The sequence below is a fragment of the Gallus gallus genome, chromosome 11 (assembly GCF_016699485.2).
Source record: "Gallus gallus isolate bGalGal1 chromosome 11, bGalGal1.mat.broiler.GRCg7b, whole genome shotgun sequence".
In the NCBI taxonomy this organism is placed as follows: Eukaryota; Metazoa; Chordata; class Aves; order Galliformes; family Phasianidae; genus Gallus; species Gallus gallus.
In genome coordinates, this window is record NC_052542.1 from 6,714,389 (window position 1) to 6,731,362 (window position 16,974).

The 16,974-nt window shown below is 40.5% G+C and overlaps 2 long non-coding RNA genes across 4 annotated transcripts in view; one reads left to right on the top strand and one right to left on the bottom strand.

Annotated features, from left to right (window-relative positions):
- LOC112533272 overlaps nucleotides 1-13,640 on the bottom strand; it is a 16,505-nt gene extending 2,865 nt beyond the window's left edge. Inside the window, exon 1 of the long non-coding RNA XR_003077250.3 lies at nucleotides 4,541-13,640. This is a non-coding gene — a long non-coding RNA (uncharacterized LOC112533272). The remainder of the gene's footprint in view (nucleotides 1-4,540) is intronic.
- LOC121113492 overlaps nucleotides 1-13,889 on the top strand; it is a 33,810-nt gene extending 19,921 nt beyond the window's left edge. For all 3 annotated transcript variants that reach the window (XR_006931249.1, XR_006931248.1, XR_006931250.1), the window contains 4 exons: nucleotides 120-215; nucleotides 1,477-1,547; nucleotides 12,868-12,942; nucleotides 13,635-13,889. This is a non-coding gene — a long non-coding RNA (uncharacterized LOC121113492). The remainder of the gene's footprint in view (nucleotides 1-119; nucleotides 216-1,476; nucleotides 1,548-12,867; nucleotides 12,943-13,634) is intronic.
- The last annotated feature ends 3,085 nt before the right edge of the window (nucleotides 13,890-16,974 follow it).

Sequence of the window (16,974 nt, forward strand, 5' to 3'; positions counted from 1 at the left end):
CTGGGAACAGGGAATGTAGTGAACATCCTGCAGTCTCCAGAGGCACCTAGGAATTTCTGGTTGAGTGTTTGCCCTTGTCTCCTTTTCTGTTATGGCGTATCTGTCATTTGGAGTTACAGATACTGAGGTGAAGTAGAGAAGAACACAGTATTTGGTAATCAAAACGAAGGGAGAAACAAAAGAAGAGGCCAGCAATGCAAGGCAGTTATTAAGAGGTAAGTTACATAATTTGCCGAAGGTGTACCTTCTAAGTTAGACAGAGGCTGCATTCTACCTTAGTGCAGCAATATTCCCTTAGTGACTCCAGTACAGTCTTGGTAGCTTTTGGCTAACAAATATGGAGAATTTCCTGTTTGTGATATGAACTATGCTTAAGCAATAAAACCAAACAACATAGTGAATTAGTAACCCTTGAGTGTGGTCAGAATTCCTGTAGGGCTGGGATTGGCAGTATCTAAGGGTTGGAGCTGTTTGCATTAGATCTACGGCTTGCTTGTGAAGCTAGCATTGTAGGTCTGTCACAGCCAGATGTGGAAAGCTCAACAGCAGACTGAGCTCAGTAACAAATACTACAGCTCAAGGATCACATGTCTCAGTTCATGGTGATGTTAATGGAAAAGTACCTATTGACTTCCTTTGGAGTTTGAGCTGCCTGTGAAAGGAAGCATGTTAAGAATTTAACCCAGAGCTTGTTGCCCACCTTTATTTTCCCATCTTGCTCAGCCTCATTCAATTAATTACCAACATAATTTAATTTAAAGCTATAATATATTCCAATTCAATTCTACTGCAGTACAGCTGTATTTCAAATGCTGTGTTTAGTTCAAAATACTAAGTGGAAATAGAGAAATAAAATGTCAAACAATAAAGTGGCAACCTTCTAAAGGGGAATGTCATTTCAATTAAATTTTCAGAGGGGTGAATGCTAAGTTGGGTATTTTCTGTATCATAGTAGCTTGTCAATGAAAGCATGCATGTCTTAATGTTTCTTGACTAGCTTTTGTTAGTGCAACAGGAGTCCCAGAATTTGGCAGGACAGTTACTCATCTGTAGAGATGATAGTCTTGTAGAATAAGCACTCTGTAGAAATTTGCCCCAAGTCCAAAGAAAACGATGTTTGCCTGGGAACCTTGGCATCTTGATTCTTAGCCAGCACAATTTACCATTGAAACCAGGCTAAATGTGCCTCTTTCTTTAGTATCTCCTTGAAGGAAAGAGGCGTATGTATGTTTGTGTGCATGCAAACCTGTGCATCTGGCAACCTCACACCTTGCTGAAGGCAGACCTGTGGTGGGAAGCTACATCGTGGCTGTGGTTTTCATGAGGAGGTTATTTTCTTGCTGCAACAGTTGTATACAACCTGAACATTATTCTCTTTCGTGGTCTTGGATCAACTCTATCTCTGGTTGAGTTTAGAATCCCCAAATGACTGTGATAGGTACACGATTTTAAAGCTATATTAATGTCATTTCTTAGGTGTCTTTGCCACTCTTCAACATCAGCCTGTTGTGAATCATGCAGAGAAGGAACAGAATCCACCACAGCCTGTGAGTAGCACGAAATTTCAACTGGATGACTGTGTAAGGTTTGTGAGACTGCCAGTAATTTTTTTTTATATTCAGAGTTAAATAGAGCAATAAGATGGAATTTAAGCTTTAGTGCAATGGATCGAGGCTCTTCAGTCAATCAAATTATAGTTCAATCAGTTCATTTTAATCACTTCTCTGGAGAGAAGTAAACCCCTGTGTTGAAGAATATGCAGCCATTTTATTGACGGAAAGTTTAATTGTTTTCATTTTTCCTTACTGTCTGTAACACACTAGACTTTTAATCAGTGGGAACTGAAGTTATAATGAAGTAAAGTCCACTTTCCACAGTTCACAACTAGCTGAAAATAATTGGGTTGAGACTCCCATCCAGACAGTGTAATGCCTCTGGCATTTTCCTGAAAACTACACTTAATTGCTTTGCTGATGTTGTTAAGTGGTCCTGAGGGGGATGAAGTAGTAAAGCTGCCCACATATGCAGAGAAACAATACACAAAAAAAATGTCTTACAAGGTCCTTAAAGGAGGACCAACTGGTGACTGAAAGAAAATATACGGCCCTTCTTCTTCCTTTTCTACACCAGAGAGAACACAGGCTGATAAACTAAACCATGGAAATTCTATGCATGCTAACAGTATTTTTACTTAGAAAGCTTGGGACTTCAAGTACAGAAAACAACAAGTGAACTGCAGGTTCGATTGCAGTTGTTGGTGTTTTTACACTGAATGCCAGTTAGCGTGCTGCCTGTCTTCAGCACCTCGAGTTGAGCTACAGTCCTCATGTCCCTACAGGGGGAGGGCAGCTTGCTTGCTGTGCTCCGGTGTGGTTGGATGTGGGCCAGCTATGAGCTGCCAGCCTTGTCCAGGCATCAGTGGGACCAGCAAGGGTACTGGATTAGACTCTGAAAATGGCCAGAGAAAGAATAATGCTTTGGAAATTTTCCTAATTTAGTGCAGTCACGGGGAAACACTCCTCAGCTGATTGGTGTTTGAGACCCAAAATGATGAATGAACTGCTAGACTCAGGCACATCCCCGTGGAGGAGTATGTTACTATTTAATAGAGAAAAATACTTATTTAGGACAAGCAAATTAAGTGGTGGGAAAAGGGAGTTCAATTGCACTAATTTTGTTTTATGCAGATGCTTGGTTTTTTTTTAAATGAATTGTTTGTTTATTTATATATGCTGGCACAGCAGTCTGTCAACAGCCTGGCCTTCTCAGCTGGTGTCTGTGTAAATTTCAGTATGGCCTTTGCTTATTTTATAGTTGCTCTGATAGGCTCTGAGCTGAGCAACTGCCCCCCTGAGAATGTAAACAAAATCTGGGCAGTGGTTTCTAAAGCAAAAATCTCAATTACCCCTTCTACACCCACATATGAGTTAGAGGGGTGAGGGATTCCTTGTCAGCCTCCAAGTTGGTGCTTAAGATTCTGGCCTGCAAAGCACCCGGGAACCTTTTTGCACTGAGAGATCCTCAGGTCCTGAGAGGACTGGAATACTTCAGTATCTAGCCCTGTCTTAACCTGACTGAGCTCCACAATAGGCTTTAATACCTAGTTTTCCTATAACAGAATAGCAACCCTGCATATACTGTGTGTGAAACCGCAAGCCATATGCCAAGGATCTCAAGCTGTCATTTTGGAGACTAGCCCTGGGAATAGCCTGTTGTGTCTAATTGAGTCTCTTTGCCTGCCTCTGGGAGAACAGCTCAATAGCAGCAGCAGTTCTGCTCTGCTGTTTGTGGGGTCTCATGGTGAGGTGAGGAACAGGGTATGCAATGGTTGTAGCAAATGAGGCCTACGTTTTGAAAAGCCAGAAGACTTACCTTGGTTCTTGCAGTCCTTTAGAATCAGTAAGAATACAAAACCCCGAGCTAAGTCTTCATTTGCCTGTTTCTCTAACTGCTCACATGGAAAGATGTGATTTTCATGGTTGTCATCAAAGCCAGTGTAGTCAGTTGTGGAAACATGTCAGATACCATATGTCAGTAATATGCCTTTGAAATGTTGGTGTCTGAATAATTTTTTGACTAGCTGAATGGCATATGTTTAAATGTAAACAGCTGTTCTGTGTTTGTACTGTCTGTATTCTCTACTTTTTTTTTTTCAAAGAGAAAAAAACTGACTGAAACCCAGGAAAATCTTGGGATTCATCCATTTTTAAGGAATTACAGCTTTTGTGTTATTTCATTGTGTGGCCCATATGTTCTCTCTTAATCCACGAGGAAGGCATTTAAAAGAACATTTTGATCTTGCTATAACCAAAACAAACACATGGTTCCAGGTTAGGTAAAATGTGATTTGACTATAAGTGTTAAGTGAAAAGATTGTGTTGGTGTTGGGCAGGTTCTGTTATGTATAGATTTGCATCTAAGTCGTCCATGTAAGAGTAGTGCATTCAACAATGGTGACAATAAGTAAGTTGGTTTTATCCAGAAACTCTTCTGATGCAGTTAAAGAACTTGCAGTGTAATTAATGACTTAATAAAGAAATGAAATAATGTGTTTGTTAGGCTATTTATTATACATGGATGAAGCTGAAGAACTATTGTCACAACAAAGGGATCCAAAAGCAGTTATTACAACTCATCAATCAAATAAGCCACTGGAGTACCATTCACGGTGCTATAACCAGCCTAAAAGGCACAGTTTGATCCGAAGTAATGAACAGTTTCTTACCATTACGGGAGAATGACGAGAGACGTTATGAACCAAGAGGGAATACCTGGAGAGCGTAGAGCTGAGTCTCCTAATGCTGAAGTGGAAGGGAGCTTATAAAAATGTTACAAAAGGAATGACAGTGTTGACTATGGACTTATCAGCATCATGACAGGAAGAGGCTATTGAAAGAAGCAACCACATCAGAAAATTGCATACTTCTTTGGTAAATGCTTTGTTTAAGCACATGATCATGCTCTTACGAGTGCCTTGTGAACACCATTTTTTGCCTCCTGGTAGCAGCAAGTGACAAATGTCAACTCTTGGTGTACTTACCACAGGCTCGTCCTAGTATGCCATCTGCGTGGTTTGGCCCATGCCCAAAGAAAAACAATAACCACACCATCACCTATCAGAAAATAAAATTTGACCTAAAGTCATCACAAAGCTTTCGACAGGCATTATGGCAACACAGAATCATAGCTTTTCATGGGCATAGCTTAAGGAAAAAAAAACCAATACCAAATACCACCAGCAACAAATAAAAGCAGCAGGGCACCACATGGCACCTTCAGATATTAAATAAAACCAAGAAACAAAGAAAAAAAAAAGGAACAAAAACTAACCAAGCCACAAAACCCACACCTCTGCCACAGTAACTGCAAATGTTCTCAGAACGGACGGGAGATGATCTTTGACATTCATCCAGTGTAATTTTACTACTTAAATGGGTACATTCTCAGAGATTATTGCTCGGCTGGAAAGAAATTAGGTACAATTCTGAAGTGCAGTTGTTAGGAGTTTGTTTTATATGTTTGTTGTTAAGGCACTGAATCATGTTACAGTCTCTTTGTAGGTAGCAGAAATGCTGTGATTTCAAACATCCAAAATTTCCCATTACACACAAGGATCTTAATTAACACTAAATGGGGAATTCATATTTTATGTTTAGTTGATTATAATCTAAAGATTTATATGAATGAATATTTGATTTATATGAATATGAAGATTTAAAAACCCTATTTTTATAGCTTGATTACTATAAAACTCACTCCAGCTTTATCAGTGTGCTTCTTAGGTTTTGTTGTAGTTGTTCCAAATTAAGCATTATCTTACATGAGAGTAAGCTGCATTGTTAGTCTCAAATCCATTTTACAAATAGTTACAATTGCATCTTAAGAAGGTAAAGAATATTTTTGTAGGTGTCTCCACTTTTCAGTACTGTGTATATCCTTCTGTATGCTTGCTAATCTCTACCTTAGCTATCATCTGTTTTGTCTTTCTCTCAAAAAGAAATTTGCTTTTTTTTTTTACTAAGAATTAGGTTTTTTTTCCCCTCACCCCCTTTCTACCCCACTGGCTGCTTTCAAGTTTTCTTTTAGGAGGGGCTTCACTTTGTGTTATCCTTACATATAAAAATTCCCAGTAAGTATTTTCAGAGATCTGTGAGGTCATATTAGCCTGGATTCCCTTCATGCTTCTCTGGTGGAGGTATATTTGTTATTTTGTCACCTATCGGAGGCCCTGATATAGCTGCAGGTGACTGGGAAGGGACATCCTTCCTTTGTAGCAGTAAAATACTCACAGCCTCCTTTATCACAGAACGTGCACCCTGCAACAGCCTCTAAGGGAATGAAAGCAGAAAAATGCTGCAGCTGCCATGAAGAGGCAAAAATTGAAACTAGCTCCAGATTTAAATTTCAGAGAGATTCAAACATCAGCATTCTCAGCACTACCTTTTCAAAAATACAACGCAGGTAAGAGCTCACATTTCAAAAAGTTCAAGTGTTTTTCAGTTTAGAGTTTGGGCTCCAGCCTTCTGAGAGACCTTGGCTTTGTAACATCCCAAAATATAGTTCAGTCAAAAATAACATTCTCCTAATGGAAAGTTTTCTCCCATTTCTTCACTTGATAAAGCTGGTCAAAACAAGCCCTATTTTGCCTACAGGATTCATTACTGTGTTATAGCTCTTTATATTAGACTAGGTTTTCAAGGTAGCCCTTGGAGAGACTGTATTTCTACTTTGTAATGATTTTACCATAGGAAAAGTTTATCTAGAAAGATGCCTGGAAAACAGTGAGGCCACCAGGGATTTTTTTTTTTTTTTTTTTAAGAATCTAACTCCCCCTTATAGAGTAATCAGAGGGATGTGTTAAGCTTGCTGCATTCTCTTTCAATCTTTTGTTGGAGTATTGCATTATCAAGTTGCTTGCACTGTGAGAGGTTCAAGCAGTTGGGTTAGTGCAAAGCACAGTGACCAAGCACAATGAATGCAAGTCAGAAATAAAACTAGGTTTTGGAGTGCAGAGCGACTGATCTCTCACTTTGTCACTCAAGCAGATGTTGCCAAAGGTGAGGAGCAATTTTTTTTTTCTTGAATTTAACTTGGCTGCCAAATCATGTACCACCTGAATAGCCAGACACTGCACAGCTACTGGTTAGATGCTTTTCAAACCTGTTTTCTGCCTCAGGGCTATCAGATGTGCAGCTGAGGTAAAGATTTTTCCATTGTCATTCTCCTTAACTTGAGGACATACTGCTCACTGCAGTAAGTAAATGGTTGGGCTGCTTTAGATCATGAGAGGGCTTATTTAATTTAGGTGTTTAACAGTATTATTCCCCTCTTTCCTCTATTTTTAAGGGGAGTTCTGCCCAGTATGGGAACAAGCTACTAATGAGCAGAGGAGAACTTCATCCCAGAAGATAGTTATTAGAAATCAAGGTGGAGGTAAATGTAGCTTGAAAGATCCAACCAAAACTGTCTGCCAAACATACTGCTTTTTGATAATTGTGGCCTTCCATATACTCCAGCTACCTTTTAATCAGTGGGAATTTGTTTACAGGAGAATTCTGAGATCTGGTAACTTTCCTATCCCTTTTCCAGGCTATCTGTTTACCTTCTGGTATCTCAGAAGCATTCAGCAAATAAGTCTCCAGAAAGACTGTTTGAGAACAGCTCCTACACAAGACTGTAACAATATAAGGAGGTGCACTTCAGAGTAGAAATATGAACCCTAATAATAGGTTTTTACTTAACAATATAATCTCATTTTTAGAATTCTTGGGTTTGCCTCCTTCCAAAACAGCTGTGCTGTCTTGATAAGATTTTTAGGTTATAAACAAGCAAATAAATATCAGAAATTGGACTTGTACATGAATAGGACCTAACATTATTATTTTCCACTTCCTTCCCTTCCCCCCCCCCAACCCCCCCAAGTATTTTCATAGTCACACATTTTCCTGTAAAGTGTAACCATTACTGACCCCATTACTAACAAATCTCTCAGAAAACCCCACTTAATAGGGAGAAACATGAAAACCTCAAGAAACAAAAGGTATCTGATTTCCAAACAGAATGCCTATTTAAGACCAAACCTCATTAGGGACAAGTCCTCCAGGCAAACATCCTCTCATTATTTATTGTCATGGTTTACTGCAGATTCCTCCGTGTAATTCACAGTTGGCTTTTAAATAAATCTCTCTGTATGGTAAATGTGATATTCCTTCATTTAAGCAGCAGGGTTATCTTAAAACTGAGCAAGACCAAAATTTCATATTTCAAAACTCATAAACAGCTTAGAGCATGACAGTAATGCAATGACGAGAAGAAAAAGTATGACTGACAACATATGGTTGAAGAGTTTGGTAGCAGTGGTTATACAATGTAATTCATTTCATGATAATATAAGTCAGACTGCAAAGCAAAAGCAATTAGGAAATAAGTGATGATAATGAAGAATTACTCATGGTGAGGAACTTCTCTATAGTGGAAGGATGGTTCTGTGTTCTAATCAACAGTTAAGGCCTTAAAGCCCTGGATTTAAAGCTCAGTATCCTATCCTTGGTCCTGATTTTTAGAGGGTCAGTTGGGCCCAAGAGTATGAAAAGTTCTGAGGTACTCTCATCTGTTGGTGAAATTGGTCCACAACTCCTACAGCTCAAGTGAGCATCTGGAAATGGGCAGGAGACAGCTGGAAGCTGGAAAGCTTCTCTTTCTCCTAAGGCATACTGTGGTTTCCTTGCTTATCTTATCCAGGAGATGGAAGTCTGGGAGATCTCCCTACATACTTTAATCACATCAAAGGGTTAACTATGATTTTGCCTAAGATGAAAAGTGCTTGACCATGAATTCCAATTCTTATTGCAATAAGATGCTGAGAATGGTTAAAGGAGCCCGGAGTACCTCCATAATTTGCATCTCTGATTAGAACAGGGTGAAGTTCTCTTCAAGGAGAAAGTCCTCTGGTGTGATCCATTTTTCTCCTGTAGCTAAAAATTCTTGGGCTGATTCAGCACCTGGGCTGATGAGTTGGCCCCTGGAAGCACTCACCATGGTTGCTCTTGAGGAAGCTGGAGGGGCAGCGCAGCGGAAAGTTTCTCTCCTCACCAGAGGACATGCACGCAGCCCAGTGCTTGCCAGGACAATGCCTCCTCCATCCCTTTCTTGGCTCAGAGCACAGCGTCTACCACTACTCATAAAAAATACTGTCTCTTAAATTTCATATTTACCACTTTGCGTAACAGATTTTCTTAAACAAACAGAAAGCTGATCAGGATAAATACCAGAATAAGTGAAAACAGTTGTTTTTAATCTCAGTGTGTTGAATGCAGATATTGGCGTGAACAGATTGCCTTTTTTAGTACACCTATTATAGTGTCACACCCATTCTTTGCTGAATGCATACCTATGAGACAGTGTGTGTGTGTGTGTGTGTGTGTAATAAAACCCCTGGATTATTAAGCATTTTTTCTATTCTGCTATGTCAGTCCAAATTCACTTTGAATACAAGAATGATGGAATTGTTCAATATATTGTGTGCAGAAGGTTACGACCTCTGCAGTCAGCCCCTGAAACACCACTGCTGTCTTCTTACTTCTGGGGTAGCTGAAATGAATTACAAGGCAGAGTCATAAAGCCAGAACATTTTACTAAAGCTAAGACCTCTGAATATGCAGTATTTAAGCATTTTTGTCCTCTCTCTCGTTCCCAAATTACTTAAAATCTGTGTAAGATTTCAAAGATGAAAACCAAGCATACTGTTTTCACTTTTTATCTTGTTTTTGAACAAGGTTTCAATTCAACAACAGCTCAAATGGGTGAATAGCCTTTTGCATGTAATAAAAATACCACAATTTCTTCATCCTTTTGTGTACACGCATGGAAAGAGACATCTTAAAATTGTTATCATACATATCATCAAGTAGAAAGACTTGGGTATGATTGGTTTGAATGCTGTGGAGGATATACCACACTGAGCCACTCTTGTAACCCAGCCCAAAGGATGGGTGAATGCTTATTGTTTGAAGGGGACAGAAGGAATACTGTCAGTGAAAATCAAAGACAAAAGTAAAACTGCCTTCCTCTGCACGTGAAGACAGTTCTTGTTAGTGCACAGACTGACCCAGACAAATTGGAACACCTAGTGGAAAGTTATCATCTCCCCTCTGCATTTCCACATTAATTGAACATAGGCAAGAGCTCCAAACAATCAGTTACTTTTCTTCCACACACACAGCATCAGAAGGACACTCAAAAGATAACCGACAAGCTAAAATTCAAGTTACTGAAATTTATGATTGCTGGCTGTTATTCAGTAAAGTATTTTAACACCAAAATTTTAATAAAGCTGCCGTAAATATTCCGTGCCCATGGTGCCAAGGTTCAGCAGATTCCTCTGTTAACACAACAGGTCTAACCGAGGGAACTTGAAGACTTCTCTGGCAAGATCCTCTGAACAGATGCAACTTGAATAATCTTTTGAAAAATAAAGCCCTATTTCCCCATGCCTCAATGGTACAAGGCCTCAAGGAAAATGCAGACACAGCAAAAGGCCTAAAAGCCCAATCTTAACCTCAGCACGCTCAGGGAAGAGCACTCTGCCTCCAATTTGGGGAAGTCCAGGCTGTCCCACTCACAAAACGTTCTCTTTGTTCTCCACAGGAATCACCTTGTACTGCTGATAACTCACTTCTTTCCAAGGGTTTCAGGTTTAGGATTCCCTTTGATGCTAGATTCACTGCTGGGAACAGTAAACTACTCTAGCTTTGATGGAGCTGCAATTATTGCCTATTGTCAGCTCTTCCGTTGTTTCCTCTAAAACTCTTATTTATGTCACCATTTCATTTTGGATAGGTTTCCGCCTTGTTCCTTTCTGATTTCAATAATGCCATTCAGGGAAGTTATAAATCAGACAGCCTGAGGAGCACATATCATTTTGATATAAGAAATACAACATGTCCTCATTCTTTTTGCTATAACATACACGACTGAAATCGCATCAGCCACACCGGCGGTCCTTTGTCAGCTCTGCCTCTGCCTGTGCTGTTGCTACTGGAGTGGCAGCTGCAGTGAGAATCACGAGAGCACAGAAGCAGTCTGGTGTGGGGCCGAGGGGTGTCCTGTTCTGCACACGTGTTGGCGCCGACATGCCCGAGGATTTCAGCTGCTTTGGAGCATTTAAGTGTTACATCGGGAGCCTAGTCTGGTAATGGTAACCTAAGCTACAAGCAGCAGGGAGGTATTTGTGCTGTGCTTTGCTTAGAGAAGCATTTCGAGCCTGTGACACTGTCTGACACTGACTGATTAAGATACAGGTACTGCGGCGCTGTCAGGAAAGAAGAAAGAGGACTTGCAGTGCTGTTGCTGCTCACGGATCTCCAGCAGAGCAGCAGCAAGGCACCAGCACACAGCAGCACCGTGCTCCGCCACCTCTTCTGAGAATTACTGCCTAGCCAACCCTGAAGCGATTCAGTATGCACCACATTTCCAGCACAGCCTGCCCCTCCACACAGACTCTGAAGGCTATATACCACGGGTGATCAGAGCCTCATGACAGGGGAGGGGATTGTGATGGAAAGAGTCAAAGGAGCTTTGAGAAGGACAAAAATCTGAACACACTAATGAGTTTTATCAGGAAACCATTAGGAAGACTGCTGCTGCAGCAAACAAGACCAGAACCTAACAGGGAGAGAAAGAGAGCTACCAAGCTATGCTACAGATACAGACAGGTCTTCATTTTCTCTATGGCTTTAAAGACTGCCATTTTTAAAAAGGAAGCATTCAAATCTCTCTCTGAAACTCCTTTTTCTGGGTATCCCCAAAGCTCACTCTACACCATTGGTGTGAACTGTGAAAGGGATTGCTTTGCCAGGCAAAGACATTTATCACTTGTGTATTCTGTCTTGAGGATAGGCTTTTCAGTTTTACTTAAATTCTTGGGGCTTTCCCGGGTAGAAGAGACAGGTTCCCCTCCCCATACCTTCTCTTGGCAAGAGATGAAGTGTTATTTCCCTCTTCTGAGGGTGATGCTGAAGCACTCAGAAACAGTCACACAAGTTTTTATCCAGGGTGTCCAGACTTAGGAATGCCCTTCAGCTCAGATCTACATTTTCTGCCTTTTGGGATCACCTCTCCTCCTTATAGCTTGTGCTGGCAGGAATACAAGCAACAAAAAGAAGTCTCAGCTGTCATCAGAAACCTGAGATCACTTCAGACTATAGTTCTCATTTGTGTGCCAAACCAGGTGCGTTTGTCGTCTTTGTGGTGCAAGTGTCCTTGTCCTCCATGAGGCAGAGGCTGGAGGAGACTGGAAGGATTCTGCTCTTCCTTGCACCAGGAAGGAGGCTCCTGGAAGCCCAGGAGCCTCTGTTCTCCATTACAACTGTGCTGTTTTCATCTTGGCTTTCTCAATAAATATTTAGTGGACAATTCACATTTTCCCTCCTGCTCTGACTAACAGAGTTGATTATTGCTAGGGTCAGGTGATTACATGAGCTACTTAATATTCACAGGCAGCAGTAGGAAATAAGTACAAACCCCATCTCCTCAGCTTTAATTACAATATCAGTGTTATCAAATTCCATGTGGATACACCTCCCAAATCAGCTCCAAACAATTTCAGATGCGTATACTAACAAGATCCACAACATCTTTAACTCCTGATCTTCTGTCATTACAATATAATTACTCTAATGCATCTTTACTGCACAACACCCATCGAAAATAAGAACCGTTGAGTATACCATGTAATTATAGAATAAAGATGTTAATGTAAGCTTCCAGCTTAAAGTGACTCTCAGCATTTTTCTAGTTCCATTATTCAACATTCATTGGCAACTTGACTCCAACCTGCTCCCCTTCCTCTGTGTTTTCATGACATACTTATGCAATTCTGGCACTGCAGTGTCCCAGGTAGCATTGAAACCCCAATAGAAATACTGCTTAAGATTCAATAAGGTGGCAATAAAGTGGCCAAGGCTTTTTGATTTTAGCTCTGGGGATAGAGGTGAGAAATAGAGAAAGGTGAGTCAGGGAAGAGACAATGCAGTTTGCACCTTGCTGAGCTATGGGTCAGTCTGGGCCTTGTGTAAACATGACAGAAGAGGTTAGGAGAGAGATGATAGAGAACTGGTATTGGCTAATTAAGATAGGGAATAACCTTAATTAAATGCTGACAGAGGAAGAAACAAAAGTCAACTAGTTAGGGAGAACAGGATAAGCTTCAGCTGGCCTTTTGGCAAGGAGAAATGTCTGTATTTCAGAAGACAAAGCATAAGCCAGTGGAATAACTGAGTCCAAGCCATAAGGATTACCTCTCCTAACTATAGCTCTGCAAGCAAACAGAAAGACAAATAAGAACTCTCTGGTGTGTTTGATTTCCAGGAATTGACTAAGATAGGAAAGAACAAGATGGATAATACAGAAAGTTTTGGAGAAGAAGCATTCCTCCTCTGAAAGGTAAAGGCCCTTCTTGAGTCTGTGCCAGGTAAACCATAAGAAAAGTGCAGCTGCTTCTTGGGGCGGTTCTTCATCTCTGTTGAAGTTTGAGTGGAAATGAAAATTAAGAGCTGCTAGGCTGATCTTCATCTCCATGCTTCACCTGTCAGATTTATACCATATGCCTTTGCTGATGTTTTGTCATATCTCAGTTCAGTCTGTTCGCCTGTTAACTGTTTTGTGTCCCACGTGCTTATAATAAGGATCATAAATACCCAATGAAAGGTACAGCCATCACTTTCAACAGAATAAACTATTCTTTTCTCTCTGGAAAAGACTCAGAAATGAAAACAAAACTACTTTAGAATAAGTTTTTTTTTTCATTAGCAGCTAACTAGAACATGGAAGAGGCAGTTCCTAGGGCAAACTCCTTCCTGACAGTCATTTTGCATCTACACCTTAAAGAGTTACCTTCAGAGACAGATCCCAGCCAAGGAGAGATGGGGATAACGCAGTTTCAAGTAAGCTAGAAGCTAGCACATAATTCCATTTGAACCCAGAATTTAGCTCACTGCTTAGGGTGCATGTATAAAAATAGGGGCAATATATATAGTTCATACAGGGAAACAGAAAGAGGATGGGAATGGACAGGATTTATGGTTTCACAGGGGGTCATTTCTAATTTTAAGGAGATTTGTCTGCCCTGTTTCTAGGGCAGCAGGCAGGAAGTTCCTAAATGGAAAAGGAAAATATTGTTCTACTTGAACATCACCCTGGCACTGTCAGATGATTCACAGGCCCTGGAGAACACAGACATTACCAGCTCAGCACATCTATATACCAATCACCATTTGTCATATGCGAGTACTTCCCACAGTCCTAAAAAAGGATTGGTTTTGTGTATTATTTGCTGGAAATGTAACAAACTTCATACTGAACAGCAAAATAAAAACAGTACTTGATTGTTTTATTGACTGTTTGCCTATTTACTTGGGAAAACTTCACTTCAGGATTCTTTATGCAATCTAATAAAAGGACCCCCACAGCTGTCTTCTTTTTGGAGAAAAGCTGTCAACATCCAGTATCATTTTCTGCATATTGAGTGAAGTACTTGAAAGTCCCAGTTCCATTTTAATGTGTGAGAAGCTCTCCCATTTGTATGCAGCTGGAGAGAGTAGTTTTATCCTCATTTACAAAAGCCACATGATGGATTTCTGGCTTTAAACAAATACTACCTCAAACTTTTCTTTCTTCCCCCCCTCTCTCTCCCCCAGCATACACCTTTCCTCTCTCATTAGGCATCAGTGTGCACAAATCAGTGCACAGCATTGACACCTCACTCGTTACACAATAAACACCAGTGCCATTTCTTTTTGATCTCCCTGTACACGATCTGCTAGAATAACAAACAGTTAATCTGGGAATTAATGGAACTCTTGCAGAACAGTGGGTGGGGAAACTTCCTGATCCTGCAAACGCTTCGCCACATAGGAATAGTCCCACCGCAGCCAGAAGGCTAATGTTGAGTATTCTATACTCAATACTCTTTCCTACACGATTACCACATCTGTTTGTTTTCTCAGGTACTTCAGACCAAAGCGTGCCCTGGTACAAAGGCCTCATAGGAGGACCCCAGGTAAATCTGCCTACACTCGACCTGCACATGCAGCTTGCCATTCCATCTAATCTACATGGAGGGACGTTAATTATAGGCTCACACAAGCACTACGTAGTTCTTGATCTTAGTCAACTTTCCTCACAACTGATTTCTGGTGGTTTATTAGAGTTCTTGAATATTTATTGTGCATTTTGAGAGTTGTAATTATTTTTATTTACCACATAAAGAGCAAATTTCATCCTAATTAAACACATACCAGCGATTATTAATCAAAAATGCTGATGGCTTTCTTTCATGTATGCAAAAGACAGAAGACCATTCTGTGGAAATATAGCACCATTCATAGCACAGTTCAGTGTTAACTCTGATGCAACAAAACATCATTTTTACAGGTAGCAGGGAGCATCTTCACCACACACAATTACATAATATTTCCAATCTTACTGTCATGAGGAAAGATTATAGCTATGAATGCCAAGGGAGGTTTCCTGTAAGAGTCACAAAGCTCAGTACTGTGCACACATGACTGAGCGGAGTGTACATATGCTTCATCACATTCTCTCACTATAAAACAGAGAAATTATACTTAAAAAGCATTTTTTTTCTCCAAAAAGTTACAGAACATTTAACAGTTCCAGTATAAACCATGAACTACCACCAATTATCTGCCAGCCATTATCAGCTTCCCACTGCAGGCTAAGAAAGAGTAACTGAAACCACCTCGGGTGGTAAACCTCCAAGTACAACAAGTTTGGAATGGTGCTAGGAGCTCATGTGAAGCAGCTGGCCTGAGGAGCCAGAGCAACTAGACTGTCACCCCCATTGGAGCTGCTGTCACTTACAGTCAAGATCTCTGTTCCACGTTTCTGTTTTGAATGAAAGTTAAAACAAAAACAGAGAAAATTTTCAAAATTTCTAAGGTAATTAAAATTGTTAATTTTTTTTACATTTGAAAAATTAGGTTATTTTGGTGCTGATTGTTTTGTCTGAAACAAATGGAACAAACTAGAAGCAGAAATTCTGGATGAGCCTTTGAAACATCCCACTGTGAATGCAACAGAGTTGAGAACCTCAGGGCTCCTGGGGTCTGTTTATCATGTAAAATAGAGCAGGAAGCTCATAAATAGGGATATTCACATCTTAACCAGCACTGCTGGTACCAACAGTGCCCAGTGTTGTGGTTGCTTCTGCTGGTCAAGCTTTCTTTGATGTGCCAGGCTTCCATCTCCACAGGCTATGAGTTGGGACAATAGTTACCAATATTAACCAATTCTTTACAGTGGGAAGGGGAGACCATGCTGCACAAGCCCCAGAATGAGCCAGAGACATCAGAAATTTAGAGTTGCCAAATCAACCATAGATGCTTACAAGGTATTTCATCTTTGGGTTCAGCTGCAGTTGAGCTGCAGGCAGCCTACAGGGTGCCTTGGAAATCACAGGATCGGTAGCAGAGCAAGAAGTAATGGAGATCTGCTTGTGCTCTGGGGGCTTGGGGAGAAGACCCAAGGAGCTTCCTGAGAAATAAATTTTGTTTTCAATAACATAATTTTCTAATTAAGCATTGCTTACTGGAAAACTTCTACTTTTTTTTTTTTTAATCTTTTTAAGCTCTTGTACTGTTAGATATTTTCTGCGTTTCCTCTCACATGTAGCTGCATTTCCCTAAGTTCAGTGGTATGTTGGAGTGTATGGGAACATGCTATCTTTATGTTTAAGAGAGAGCTTGGGGATCTGTAAAGTCATTTTAGTTACTGCGAGATCATCAGTGCTACAAGAAGGATTACTTCAGTGGCTGAGAAGTTTTTGCATACGTAATACCATACACATCACGTGACTATTCTATGTTAAATTGTTTTATTCCATTATGGTGCATGAGTGCATTACAGAGTAGCTGCTGTATTCTTCTGTCTCCTCGGAACATTTATCACTACAATGAGCATACTGCACTGACTCCAACTAAGCCCCGGACCCCTATTGTGCTAGGCGCTATAGCAACAGACGTTAAAAGGCAGCCCTTGTTCCTAAAGACATTTCTGTCTAAATGGACAAGACATTGCCAGAGATTTCTCTTTTATTCTTCAGTTCATAACAGTTGCGAAACAACTTGGACAGCATCAAGAATTACAATGAATAGATTGTGATGATACCAGCTGTAGGATGAACCCGCAAGTAGGTGGGAGATCCCAAGCCAGTAAGAGACCACGTGCAATCCTGACCCCACAGAATCAACATGGAAACTCCTATCAACTCCAACAGGAGCTAGGATTTTCCCTCTGTTCCCATTTCACCAGACATACATCTATATGGCATGATGAGCGTCACACAGCGATAACTCCAAATTAGCTTTGTACTAAAAGCAGCATTGACCTGTTGTTCCTATCAAGAACTGTCTGGGAACTTACAAACAGAGCTTATAAACAGAAGCATCTCTTCTG